The sequence below is a fragment of the Numida meleagris genome, chromosome 10 (assembly GCF_002078875.1).
Source record: "Numida meleagris isolate 19003 breed g44 Domestic line chromosome 10, NumMel1.0, whole genome shotgun sequence".
Taxonomy (NCBI): domain Eukaryota; kingdom Metazoa; phylum Chordata; class Aves; order Galliformes; family Numididae; genus Numida; species Numida meleagris.
The window spans coordinates 11,130,422-11,144,858 of record NC_034418.1 but is presented as its reverse complement, the minus strand read 5'-3'; the positions used below and the strand labels follow the sequence as shown (position 1 = coordinate 11,144,858).

The 14,437-nt window shown below is 40.5% G+C and overlaps 1 protein-coding gene across 3 annotated transcripts in view; it reads left to right on the top strand.

Moving 5' to 3' along the window:
* The window catches only part of CDH5 (cadherin 5), a 29,761-nt gene continuing 15,696 nt past the window's right edge, over positions 373–14,437 (top strand). The window contains exon 1 of one of the 3 annotated variants that reach the window (XM_021408488.1): positions 373–584. The gene's annotated coding sequence lies outside the window, so the exon portion shown is untranslated. Of the gene's footprint in view, positions 585–11,687; positions 11,781–14,437 lie in introns of those variants that run through there. The other 2 variants (XM_021408486.1, XM_021408487.1) reach the window with 2 other exon arrangements.

Sequence of the window (14,437 nt, the reverse complement as noted above, 5' to 3'; positions counted from 1 at the left end):
ATTTAACATCCAGACATCTCAGCCATATGAGGGCTTCAGCTTTCCAGATTGCAAGTATAAAAACCCTTACAGACACCTCTCCAAACTGCTTTGAAATACCCTGTTTATGCAAAACAGTCATAGCCTGTGCTGATCAAATATCAGACACTATTTAAAGTATCATTTTTTATAATCTCTCAAACTCTTTATAAAATGACACCAAATAACCAACTTTTGTCCCAACTTTTGCCTTTCTCTCAGAGCTGATTTCCTTTTATTCAGCTGCCCCATTAGAGGCAGTAACAAGTCACCAGAGCAATAATAAGGCTAAGTTTATCTTGTTTCCTCCACTCCCTTTTCTCACTGTATTACTAAGACTTGGAACAATAACAGGATGCCGGGATGCAGGATGGGAAAAGGCGGATTCCAGCTGGAAAACCTTGGAGATTGGATTGCTGAACACTCCCAGTATTGCTTAACGAAAAGTGAAGTGGATTTTTCTGTTTGTTCTTCTTTTTCTATGTACTGCTTAATGTTTTGGGACACCGCTGAATTTAGTGTGCCTCATTTGGGAACAAACTGAAGCTCTACCAACTCTGACACAGGTAAGGAATAAATGGTATTTGCCGTCCTTCAGCTGTGAAGGTAATTGCAATAATTTTTTATCTGCACCAAAAATGTCTTCTACTGCTTTAAATAATTTAAGATATACCAGTGGTTAGGCTATGAATTTTATACATATCTACAGCATCCTTTAGGCCTAATATTGATAGGGGTTAAACGAAAGTAAGGGCAGACAACTGCAGAGCTGTTCACAGTGTACACTGGAAGAGGAAAATCTCTAGATGTAACAGAAGAGACGTTAAGATTTTGTGTAGTTCTGCTTGCAATATTTAGATTATGTTGCCAATGTTCATTCACAACAGAAAAAAGACTGAAATGATATTGCAAATGCCACCTGTAAGTCCTTTATGAAACAATTCCACTTGCAATGTGGAGGTTACAGGCTTAGTACAGCTTGTAGTGAGATAGTGAACGCTATGCCATGGTCAGTGTCCTCCAGCAAAGGGAGGGCTGTCCTTGGTGTTTGAAAAGGTGCTCTGGCTTTAAGTGACGAACCCAAAGGAGACAGGAAGCCTCCTCACATACCTGCCATCCCTGGCTTATTGTATTTGCTGAGGTTGCTGATGGTTGGAGGGAGAGTTTAAGTAAACACTTCAATGCCTTGGTCTTCAAAGTCCCAACTCTGGGCTATCAGCTTTTACAGCTCCTGTTCTAGAACACCAACAATTCTTACTTGAGAAGTTTCTTGATCTCAGAGGTCCAAAACAAACCATTTTTTTTTTTCTGACAAGGTACTTTACAAACAGTGGCTTGGTGCAAAAAGTTGGTTGAAAAGGCTTATCTTTTCCTAAAGACAGTGCAGCAAGCCCCCGAGCCAACAAGCGTGCTGTACAGCTTGCAAAGATGAAGCATTTATGCATAAGAGATGAATTGATACCTCTTTTTGCAGAAGAATTTTATTCTGCAGCAGTGGAACTGCCAGTGCACACAGTACCTTCCTGTCCTGATTGTCATGCTGTAATAAAGAAAAAAAGAAGGAAAGAAATGCAAGGAAAAAAGATATGGGAGAAGATTAATTTCTGTGAGAAAATCTGTTCTATTCTCAGCTACTGAAAACACTGAAAGTTGGTTGCTACTGCAGTTAACAAAGGTGTAGTTAATCAGTGTGCTCCTGCCCCCACTGATTACAAATCATCATATCAGCATTTGTAAAAGCGTGCAGTAATATAAATGTTCATGCAGGAAAAAGTACAGGACAAAAGCAGGGTTGCTCCAATGATTTACAAAAGCTTCTCATCTCCAGTTAATTTGTGCCTTGTAACAACACCCAGTGTACCAGAAACATACAGCAGAAATGGTGACTTGTAATTTATCTCAGATATCTCAAGGAGTTACTTTCTGTCCTTAAATAGAGTGACCATCAGGAGAAAAAGACACCGTTTTAATTTAGCATATGAAAGCCTCAGAATAGCACAGTGCACTGCAGAGCTGCATGTGAAGTTACAGCAATGCAACAAATGAAATGGAAAGCAAAAGATAAACTCAGTTAACAGATCGTTCCTTTTTTATTCACAAAACTGGGGTTATTTTTCAGAGTGGCACAGCCACACCATGCTAACTACTTCCCAACAGTCTACTCTATAACATAAGATCATAAAACTGTTACTTAGACATTATAAAGCAAATGCTAACATTGAAAGTGTGTCGTGGGACAGCTGTGTATCTTTCAGAACCTGCAGCTTGCACAGAGCTGGGCTCAGGGCTACCAAGAGAGCTCAGGTGGAGAAGGTTCCACCGAAAGAGTTAACAGGTTTGTTGCCGAAAGAAAACAGGTTTGTTTCACATCCTGCCTCTGCTGGATGAAACAGCTGAAAACAGGATATAGGTAAAAATCCCTGGTTTAAAGGCTCCCCTGGTTTATAGCTGTTAAGGAACAAAGGATTGCACTGTGCATCCACAAGTCAATATTTAAATTAATTTTTCAAATGAAAAATAGACAATCTTTTCAAAAAATCTTTTTCTTCTGGTCAGGTTACATTTCTGCAGAAGTACAGGCTTGCAATATGCTAGCTAATACTTTATATTTTCTAAAAAAGCGGAGGTTCACAGAACAGAGGTAACCGATTATTTCTAGCAGCTGAGCTGGCTGTAAGGAATCTCCACGGTTGTATGTGTTCATAATTCCGGATCTGACCCAGGTTCTAGAATTTTAATTCAGAGGTTCAAATGTTAGTGCCAAGAAGAAAATGGGATTCCTCTGCCTGTGAGAAATGTGTTGAAAATGCTGAAAATGAAAATGTTTCAGCGTGTTTTTTTAAAACAAATGTCTTTCTTCTTGCTGTCTTTGGGGCTTTACAAATCAAAAATCCCAGCCAGTGTAGCCTTTCTACTTTAGACCAAATCAGAGAGTGACTATTTGTGTGAACTGGAGACTCGCTAGAACAGAGAGACAGCCAACTCACAGTCAGTAAGGTGAAAGTTGTGGGCAGGTAGATGGGCACTCTGGCAGACTTATCTCCAGACAAGAATTGCGTGTGAGACAGACAGCTGAACCATCCTATACAAGATTAGGAGCTGCATGTGAAAGAGTTATCAAGCAGCGTCCATGAAAGGATGGAGAGTTCATCCTGAGAAATGGCTGATTTTTCAGAAGAAGGACAGGCACAGTCACCTGGTACACACTGCAGAAATCGTAGACACCTTTCCAAAGGATGAGTGGAAGGGAAGTATTCTTCTGCTCCAGCATTGCTATCTGAAATGCCAGGAGTTACAGAGCACCACCATAGCCAGAGGCAGGCCAAAAGCAGAAACTTTTTAAATTCAGCAGGTTTTTTATTTTTTGTTTCAAAATACAGAAAGGCCAATGCTCCTGTCCCAGTCTAGTTGTCATCAAAACCCTCCTGTTCCTGTGGGATCTTGCAACCATACTGTGTCAAAGCCTAAGGAGAAAAGGCCCTCTGTTTCTGTAACACACTATTTTAGGAAGCCCACTATCGGCCTTCACAAATCAGCAGCAATCCACCCAGCTCTGCCCTCTCTGCAGGCACCCCCTGCCGTGCTCCCTGCACCTCCTTTGCTCCCATGCCCACCCACACCATCTGGCACCACCTCCTGACTCCTCATGACACTCACAGGGTGCAAAGTGGATTATCTGCTGCAGGCACAGACCCCTGTCCTTCCTGCGTAGGACAGTATAAAGGGAAATCCCACTTTGACGTTATGCCTGGAGGATACAGCCAAATTCCTTCTTTGTCCACATTTCTGAGCAATGCCTTGGCAGGAGCAGTCTTTCCCTTTCCTTTTATGATGGTATCTGTTATGAATTTGTGTTCTGGAAATCCTCTCCAGGAGTTCAAACTGTACCTTGAAACACGCTGCTTGAGGAGACTAAGGGCCTAATGCTGGTGGCGTGCAAATGGCAGGAAATCCTGCCATTGATGGGAAACGTTCCTGCGCTGAGTTCAGCTTTATAGTCAGAGCCTCCACAGGCACAGAGCCCTAGGTTAGCTTCCCCCTTCCCTTTGTAGGACCTCTAGTTCTGCACCTGAATTCAGAGATTTGCAGTATCTTACTGGATTTTATTGTCACTATCTTTCAGATAAATACAAAATGTCTGAATGAGAACTAGTTTGGTCATGTTAGGGCTACACTATGTATATACTATACTACTAATACACTGCTACCATACACTATATATACACCATACTACTAATAAGATATTGGATTTTTTTTCACCACCTTATCTATGAATCCATATCAAAATAGTGCATGGTGCCTGTTTATTCAGTTCTGTTAGTGCTTTCATTAAAACATAAGCAAATATTGCTACACTATGCATATCGTAGTATCATCTAAATTACCAATGCCCTCCAGTGTGTAAGAAACATATCCAAGCGGAAATTGAGAAGCAAAGCATAAAGCAGAGGGTAAATTCCTTTTAGAAAGACAGCAATGGCAACAAACAGACTTGCTTTGCACACCAGATTTCCAGTGCCAGCAGCAGCACTGGTAAGTTTAGGATTACTATAGCTGCATCGTCCAGCAATTGTACTTGGAGATGACTCAAGATTCTAACAGGCAGAAAGTGATACACTTGTCTTTGGAATATATTGCTCCACTTTCCTTCTGTGAAATAGAGAGCTTTATTACCTGCCTTATATGGACTGATTTTCAGCTTCATTAAATGAACATTCCAATAAACAGCTACTAACTAAGGAGAGTAAAAATTTCCACCTTGGCTTAGGAAGTACCTCCAGCTGTACTTCAGATTCAGGCAGCAGAGCCACGAAGTGCAGCTCTGCTGAGAATGGGAGCTTCCCAAGCAGCCAGGCTGCCCAGCACCAGCACTGCAGGTGTTCCCGTGCCAAGCCCCAGCAGGGCAGCAGTGCCAGGCTCCATCTCGGGGCTCACTGCCACCACCTGTGAACAGAACTCTCCCTAGTTCACTCTGATGAAAGCCCTCAGCTCTCACTTTTAACGCTTCCACAAAGACTTTTACAATGTGTAAACAACAGCACTGCCTGCACGTACCATAGTTGTAGCCTGCTTCAAGCTCCAAGGTCTGCTTAGGTGGGCATTTCCTCATTGCCTCTAGACTGGGCTTCCAAAATTCATTAGATTAATGACCTGCTTAAGCCAGTGCACAGAAAATTGAGCAAAACTGCATTAAGTCACTGTCATCTCCACATGGAAACAAACAGAGAGCAGTCTAGCTCTAAAAAATGTCATTAAAACGTAGGACAGCCTTCCTTAATTTTTTAAACTTCCCTACATCTGTGGAATGAATTTCCTAGCTTTGCTTTTTCAGCACTGTAAGCTGGAAATTTGCTTCCCTAGTTTTGATTTGAAGCTGAGATTTCCCTGACTCTGAGAGCTAAACTGTAAGTAAAAACATTGAAAGGCTCATTGTAAATTCATAAGGGCAGTAATAACATCATTTGTATCATCTCACAACACATGGGGATTTTAACAATGGAAATGTTCCAGGAAAAGACTGTAACTGTAGGGGTTGGCAGAAAAGGTCTTGAAGTTAATTAAGCCTGGTCTGGAAGTCTACTTGAATAAGGGCAGGAAACAGAGAAGAATGAACTGACATTTGAATTAGACATTTAAAAAGGGAGAAAAATACTGAATACTAATAACCAAACAAAACAGATCCAGACACACCCTGTTGTTTTAGCCTTTTGCTCAGCCAGAAAATAAGAGATTTATGTGTGTGTTTGTGCTTTCTTTATCTGCCACAAAATTAATTTTCAGAAGAAATATCAACGCATCGAGTTACTGAGTAGAATAATCTGGTCAAAGGAATCAGCACACACATACAGCTAACATGTTTTCTCTGCTTCAGATTACTGCTAGCACGATAAGTATCAGTTACAGAGACCTGCACATGATGCTCACGTTAGAGACAGATACTTTCGCTCCTGAGCTTTTGTTGAGAAAGACGTAAGGAACAAAATTTTATCTTCTGCAAACACAGCTACATTGTACTTTAAATATATATGTTTTTACATATGCAGTTCCTCAAACCATGGGGACTTTTCCTTAATCAAAACAACTCAGTCAGAGCTCTGTGCCAGGAAGCCTCTCTGATATGAATGTTTTACTTGGAAACAAAAGGGAAGTAGAAAAGGCTCTATAATGTCTTATTCTCAGAGTCATCTTATTTTGTTCTAGCTTGGACAAACTCCTAAGCATTCAGTGACAGCTCCAGCTAATCTCTGTGTACAGCTGAGCTGACCAGGGGCAGAATCAAAGCAGATTGATTCTGAAATGTGCACACAATTTATTGTAGCAAACAAAGCCTCTGGTTGGAGATGCTTGAGGAATGTTTTTAGCAATCACAAACACCTCCAATACATCAGAACTGTTCCATTTCTGCAAGGGGATGAGCGTAGTAATTATTGGAAGGTTCTCCTGCCCCTTCACACCCAAGCTCCTGCTCCCAAAATCAGACAATGCAGTCTAAGGGAGCTGCTGCCAACACCCACATCTCTGCCTCTCCTACCAGAGCCACCGCAGCTTGGGGTACACAATCATTAACTGGCTGCAACAAAGCAAGAAGGGGAAGCATCCACAGCCACTTCAGGTAGTGTCAACAAGACTGATTGAGACTCCATCCTGCAGCATCAGTGAGACCCTTCTCAAGAGACAAGTACACCAAACAGCAAGATCATCATTGAAACTATGTACTTTCTAGATGTGTGGAAGAGAACAGGTTATTTGCCTTTCTATAATATTGGTACTTCATCACCACTTTCAACATTTGTCCATATCAGTAATTATCTGAATGGGAAATGTATTCCTCTTAATTTTCTATTTTGGACAAATAATTTCTTGGTGGAAAAAATGCTTGCTCTTCCATACTCTGCACACAGGGTTTATTCCACTCATCTTATTAGCTCATTCCAAAACAGAAGGGATATGTTTAATGCAAAGTAAAACCCTCAAAATAGATCAGATTTCAACAGCATTTGGCAACTGTCATCAAAAGACATGTCCAAGAACAAATCTTCTGTCATTTAATTGTTAGCTTCACTCCTGCAACATCTGGGGAGCAAAGAAATCATATTACTCATAGATCCTACGAGCTTGCAGGTGTAAGGAAATGGAACACTTCAAATGAACAAAGCACAGAGATCTATGTGACGTGTGGCATGATTACATGAGGTGGTAATATTCTGTACCAAAAAACGCAAACTCCACTTAGGAGCTTGAACATGCTCACTAGATCAGGAATACTTCTCCCTAGGTGTCATTTGACCCTCATAGCTGTGATCCCAAGGCTCAGGAGCTGTACAGAGATATAGGAGAGTTGCGTATGGCCTTAAACTCAATGTTCTCCATGCTGTCAACTTCAAAGAGAAAGCCAATATCTTCTGTTTATGATACTATATTTATTTGTTATAGAAGTGTCACAAACTGGTTTAATAATTTCCTTGTAAATCGCAAACAAGCTTCAAAAGATTACTGTACTTACTTCACTTACTGCATATTTAAAACACTCTAATTCAATTTGGGGTCACTTCAGTGAAAGCATCTGTAATAAAGCATTATATGACTACAGTACCATGCCCATCGTAAGAACTGTTAAGCAGCACCAAACAGAAGCATTTCAGTGATCCAAGTACCATCTCAGTTTCAAATTTTCTGTTCTCAAGTCTCTCTACAGCCTCCATGATGACAAATAACATTATTGTGAAAAATGAGTAGAGACACTGATTCTGCACCTGGCATGATACATGATCTGCATGCTGACAGTGTGAAATGAGGAAGATAAGCTCACCTAATGATTCAGTGTGGTGTAACAGACCTTTATGAGTATTTGTCTCCCGGGAGGGGTGAAGGCCAACATTTTCACTAAGGCTGCTGGATTACTTTCTAGACATACCTGGATGCTTTTATAAAAGGAGAACAGTCATCCATTAAAGCAACAATTACACTGCAAAAGTGATCTGGATAGAATAGCAGAAACCAGTCAGTGCCCATTTTGCTCATTTTAATGCTATTGTAGTATCTTTTTGCGTCCATCACAAATGTCATCCTCACCACAGCAAACAGCTTTTCCTAAATAATGCACCTAAATGATGCACCACTGTCATGTCAACAGAAACAACTCAAGAATTATTAATTTACTACAAAAATAACGCTTTCTCAAAGTCCATGAAGAGACCAGCCCACAAACAAAAACATGTATTTAATTTGCTTCTCAGTTATCAGCTTTGCAAGTAAGAAACGCAGATAAAAAACATATTACCACAGATCAACAGAAAAATGATTTACTTCAAGACTGGAATAGGAATCACAGCATGTGCACTTGCATCACAGAAGTAGTCCTTCTTGGGTTGATAACTTTACTATGTAAGACTTCTGACATACCCCATTAAAAAAAAATAATAACCTACCCCTGGCCAATGTGCAACTTGCAGAATTTCATATATACTGCACAGATATACAGAAATACAGTCACATGTTTTAATAGATCATGTACAGCATTCACTTCCACAAGCAGAAACATTTCAGATCCCTGGGGGTATCTAAAATGACACTATCCACAAAGGCTGTCATTCCCTGAAGAACACAGAACAACCAGGCACAAACCATCAGCCCAGGGGACAGACTCTGGAGCAGGGTCTGTTGTGATAAGACAGGGGAAATGGTTTTATATAAAACAGGGGAGATTTAGATCAGATATAAGAAAAATGTTTTTTGTGATAAGAGTAGTGAAGAACTCGCACAGGTTGCCTGGAGAGGTGGTGGGTGCCCCATCCCTGGAGACATTCACAGTCAGACTGGACCAGGCTCTGAGCACCTGATGGAGCTGCAGGTGTCCCTGTTCATTGCAGGGGAGTTGGACTAGAGATGGCCTTTAAGGGTCCCTTCCAACTCAAATGATTCTATCATTCTATGATCTCTTCCAAACTGTTCCAGAAAAGGGTACTGTTTTCTAGAAGCCAAAATCAGAGCTGATTCACAGTGTATGTGTGGAATGTAGATAGATAAATCAAGATCTAAGCCAAACAAGTGTCTGTCTGTGAATAGGAAATCAAGTCCAAACCTACACTAGCAACACACAGTCAATAGTTTTACAACTAATCTATTCTTTCTCAGGTGGGAGTATACAAGAATGTAGACAGCACTCTCCAAACCACAAACAAGTTTTTGTATGTTTTTCAAAAATATGCTAGAAACTGAGAGAAATGAACAGAAATGCCCTCCTGCTCTTGTGGGCCTTGATGCCTGAGCATTCCACAGGCTTGACTCTGAGCTCTCTCAAAAAAATCACTATCTGTGAAGGATTTCTGTGAGTTTGTGATTCTGTCTTGCTAACAGGCTGTATATGTTACTGACAGTTACAGATCCCTGTAACAGGTAGTTCTGTAAGGAACACTATTTGAGTTGAAGTAGTACCTCCAACAAAATTGTTTCTTTTTGTCCTGGATGTTATGCCTGTATACAAGGGGTCAGATTTAGAGCAATGCAAGCAATTTTTGAAGCTCCCATCCTAAAGCTTTGAGATTTCAATTAAAAAAAAAATCATCTCTGGGCTCAGAAACTGCACTAATTACGGCCCAAGTATCTCAAGGAGATAACTTGTAAAGATTCCCTTAAGATTTGCTGTTCTTTGTTGATACTGAAGACAAAAAGCACTTAACCTCAGTATCTGCTATCAGTTGTTTGTCCACAGTGACAATTCCTCCCTCGTTACAGTCAAGAACCACTTGCAAAACCAAATGAGTTGCAACCCCACTCAGGAGCAGGTCTTTGCCCCTTCAGTACAGTTGCTGGGCTGTGACCAGCTGGCAGAGACAGGCATGAACTCTTCCAAAAGACTCATCTGTGCCTAAAGAAAAGTCTAATCAAGACAGACGAGCATGAAACACAGTGTTTCCTGCCTGCTGTAATGGGTGACTGTATCCATAACACTGCACTGTTGTCCACAGATCACAAGCAGAGCCTCCTCCAGGCTATTCTCCCACTCACGCTGACAGTCTTGGTTTTGTTAATCTACCTAGCTAACTTTTTCAGGCACGTCACTGATGTAAAACAGACTCCAGTGAAGTCAGGAGAATTTACAGATGCAAGATCAGATGTTCACCTGACACATCTTGCTTCTCCTTCAGGTTTGTGATGAGGTGACTACTAGCAAACAAAATGCAAATCTATGTACTCAACAAAGGATCAAAGGAGATCATTGTGACCTCTTATAACTTTCTTCTGCAACATTTCTCAAAACTTTACAGGAAATGTCCTCTTCAACCATGCATTTGATATTTTCAGTTCATAGCCTCCCTCAGTGCTTCCCACAGCTCTTAAACCCCAAAGTCAGCAGGTCGCTTGCTGAAATGCAAGCAAAGCAGTCAGGAAGCTCTGGGACAGCATTAGTGTAGGTTTCATTCTTGCTTTTCACCATCCTTAGTGCATGGATATTCACTCATCAGGGTGAAGGTATCTTTGTTTCTTAAAATATACACATACGTATTTTTTTAAAGGCCAAACCATTGCTTGCCTGCCCCATTTTTATCCAGTTCCATGCCAGAAACAACAGAAAGATTGGGAGCCCTGTCTTGCTGCCTGCTGTCAGTCTGGTGTCCTTTGCCTGCTGCTGTCCATTCAGGAGCATTGTATTGGGCCACCTAATCAAAAGAAATGGATCTTCAACATGCACACCATATTTATGGTATTTATAGTCCCTTAAAACAATAATAAACAATAAATAAACAATTTTTTTCATTTCTGAAAGAGGTATCTGTCCGGGCCGAGGACTCCATCCAACCATCAGATGCAGCTGTATTTTCTGCCATCTAAGAGAGAATTTTTTGGTGGGCTGAAAAGACAGGGAAAAAATCATTGATATGTTTTCCCCAGAGTTACCAGAAACTTAGAGCTCAAATCAAAAAGAACGTACAGGACCAAAAATTTCTTTTTATTCAGAAAAAATATGAGGAGACAAACCGGGAACCATAATCAGACACAGAATGATCTCCTCAGGTCCACTGAGGAGCTCCAATACCAAGAACTGAGCTGCATCCAGTGCACACAGCAGTGCTCTCACAATATGGAGTGATGTGGGGTTTTTTTGAAGTTGCACTTTTAGTTAAAATACTGCTGAAGCAGCTGTTCATTCAAAGGTACTATCACAAGTATAAAATGCCATTTAATAATCAGCTTTCAGGCAGGCATTTACACTCCGGATTGTTTAGTCATCAAAGTGGCTATTCACTCAAAGGTACTATCATGCATATAAAAAGTCATTTTATAATCAGTTTTCAGGTAGGCATTTGTGCTCCCGGCTGTTTAGTCATCAGTGGAAGCCACTTCTCAGGTGTATAAAGCCGACATAAGGACAATCAACACCATAATACTAGGCAGCCAGGCACCAGGCACATTTAAATCAGCTCAATAAGCTGGAAACCAAAAAGCAGCACAATGTTCTCAGGAAAGACCCATTTTAGAATGAATTATTGCACATTGTTGAGAGTATGTGACAAGACAGCTTTAATCAGGAATATGAGAAACACAGAGGAATCATTTATAAAAAGAAAGAGCAACAAGAAACGCTTGCTCCACGTTAAATGTTGTGCAATTTTCCAATGTGTCACTGAAGGTCGAAGATCTGGTTCCCATTCTCACTGAACTCACTGTGTGCCCTCAACTATTCTCACACTGTAAACTCATGGGAGCAAAGGAGGACTGCATTTTTGTAATTTAGAAGCCAATCAGAACGTGCAGTGCAGGTAACAATTCTATCTGTGTGATTACTTTGCTGCCTTGTCTCTCCGGGTTTGTCAGAGCAGGTTAGAGCAATGTTGTCTAATTAGGAGATCAAAAAAATTGGGAGAAAAAAATCCAAGACTGCTGTTAGTGCTGACCTCAGTCCATCGACAGGAGATGGCAAAGAAATTTAAGTCCTTTGTGCTTCAAAGGTACCTTTTGAAAGGGATACAGCTTTTCATCTAGCAGCAGTACTTTTCACAGAGATCTGAGAAGGCTTTATCAATTCATGTTAGCACAGCCATTTGAGATCCCTGAAATGTAGCAGTAAGTACTGCTTGGGCTACTTTCTTCTAATCATGTTTTGTCTGCCTACCAAACATGCTCCTTCTGCAAAGCAAGCTAAGCATGCGCAAAGCTACAGGCATTGCAAAGAAAAAGATAATTTATCCTCCTGGCATTTGGTGCTTACCTTTCTATTTCTCACTGCTTACTGTATTCACACATTTACCTTTGGTCTTAAACACTGTATAAATGAGAAAGTAACAGTAAAACTGGATTCTGTACAGCAGAGTTGTTTTTCCTAGTTGACACGGAGTCAGTCTGCCCTCATTAAATTTGATGTGACTTCATTAGGCATAGGAAGTGTCCAGATCTTGAATCAAAGTAAAATTGTTTCACCTGAACAACATCTAAGTTTGAAGAGTTGTCTACTCTGCATTGTTGGGTGCAATCCAGTGCAAATTCAACAGAATTTTTCACACAGAGCTACCTAGGGAGGGGGCAGCAGAAAGGACAGGGAAAGGCTTGACAGTACTTGTGACAATACAGACCCCTGTGGGACCAGACGCAGAGGAACAACACCTAAAATCCCCACAACATTCACCTGAACAGGAGATGGAGGCTGGGGCTGCACCCCCAGCCAGAGCAACTGCAGCTGAGCCAAACGCTCTCCTTCAAGCTCAGCATTAATTACAACTGACTGAATGCAGAACTGCAGACACTTAGTGTTGCATACATTTACACTGCTGCAGGTGGGACAGCTGGGATTTGACTGACAACCAGCAAGCAGCAAAATTTCCAGTACTGCGGAACAGAATATAACCTATCTTGTATTATTCACTTATTCATTTTATTATTTTTTTCCACCCTGATGAAACTCTCAATTTTGTGAGGGATTTTTCATTTTCATTTACATTGTTCAGATTCCAACCAAGATACTATAAGCAAAAATAATCATTAAGTTTCCACCTCGATAATCGATATTCATTTAGTTTCCAGCTTTTCTAACAATCAGGTATGCAAATTATGTGAACAATATAGACAAAAACATTTAAAGAGGTATTACAGGGGATCAAGAGGTGCCCATTTCTTCTCTGGTGTATAGTAGTGACTTCTAAGCAAATTCCTTTTTTAGGATATTCCTTATCACTACTTCTACTTTGCCTGGAATCCACTTCAAATGCCACTAAACAGAAACTCTCTAAGATTAGTACAAAACCTTAATCTGATCATCACATCAGTTTAGCTACAGATGTCTGCATATTTATCAAAGTCTTCATGTAGAAACTTGGTTTAACTTCTACTTAACATGCAAGCATAGAAGATTTGTTACTAATTAACCTAACCTCACATAAGCATAAGTAGATAATTTTAGAGCAAGAATTAAGCCAAGTAAGAGGGAAATAAAAAGAAAAAAAAACATTCATTCGAATATTCCATCAAATGTATGTTCATTGAATGGACACTATTTTTGCTGCTCATCACACTTGTTTGATTACTTACTAAAATAACTTGTAAAATGCAAACTTTTAATCAATACAGTATTGTCTGCATCTTCACCTGATTTTTTTTTAATAATTACTCCCAATCTGCAAGAAGAAACTATATGAATCACGTGTCTTATAAATCAGTTTGAATACGAAAATTTCTCAGTTAAATGTCTGTAGTACCCTGCAGACTAAGAGTTATTTGCTGAAATAACTCAACACATAAAATGAATAATGTTGGTGGAAAAAACCATCATTTGCTGAAAGAAAATTTAAGAGCATAGCGAGAAGCTTAACTATTTGAATATGCCATTCCCCTGCTAACTTTAAGGAACATTTACAGTCCTTGGTTAAATTAAAAAAAAAAAAAGTTTGAATGATTGGTCAGAGTGTGGCAGGGCCCTGCTTCCAAAGTGTCTGTACATGCTGCCAAAGAAAGGCATTCTGAAATACTGTGATGAACTAAGCCACAGGTCTGAGAGCAATAGAGACTTCCCGCTGCCGAATGGAGAACTCACACAGTATCACAGAGGGACAGACTGCCCTATGGAGTCCTGCACATCAAATACCCCTCAGAAGGACAGCGCACAGTGCTCAGCATGCAGTGTTACTTCTACTGAAATAAGAAATTCTGAGAGGTGCCACAGATGAAGCAGAAGCCATGCTGTGCAAGAGGCTCTTTGTCTCAGCCTGACACGAGGAGGGCAGATAGGGCAGCTCCAACCTCCACCAAGCTGCTCATAAAGGAACCTTTACCTCACCATGGAGGCTAGACAAGTATTAACAGGCAATCCACTAATAAGGGATTAAAGGAAGGGAAGCCACCTCAAAACCTGATAACGTGAAGACAGGTCTGCCAAGTGGAAGGGTTGGCTCAAGCTTCAGCTGTAACATGCATCCATTTAAAAGAC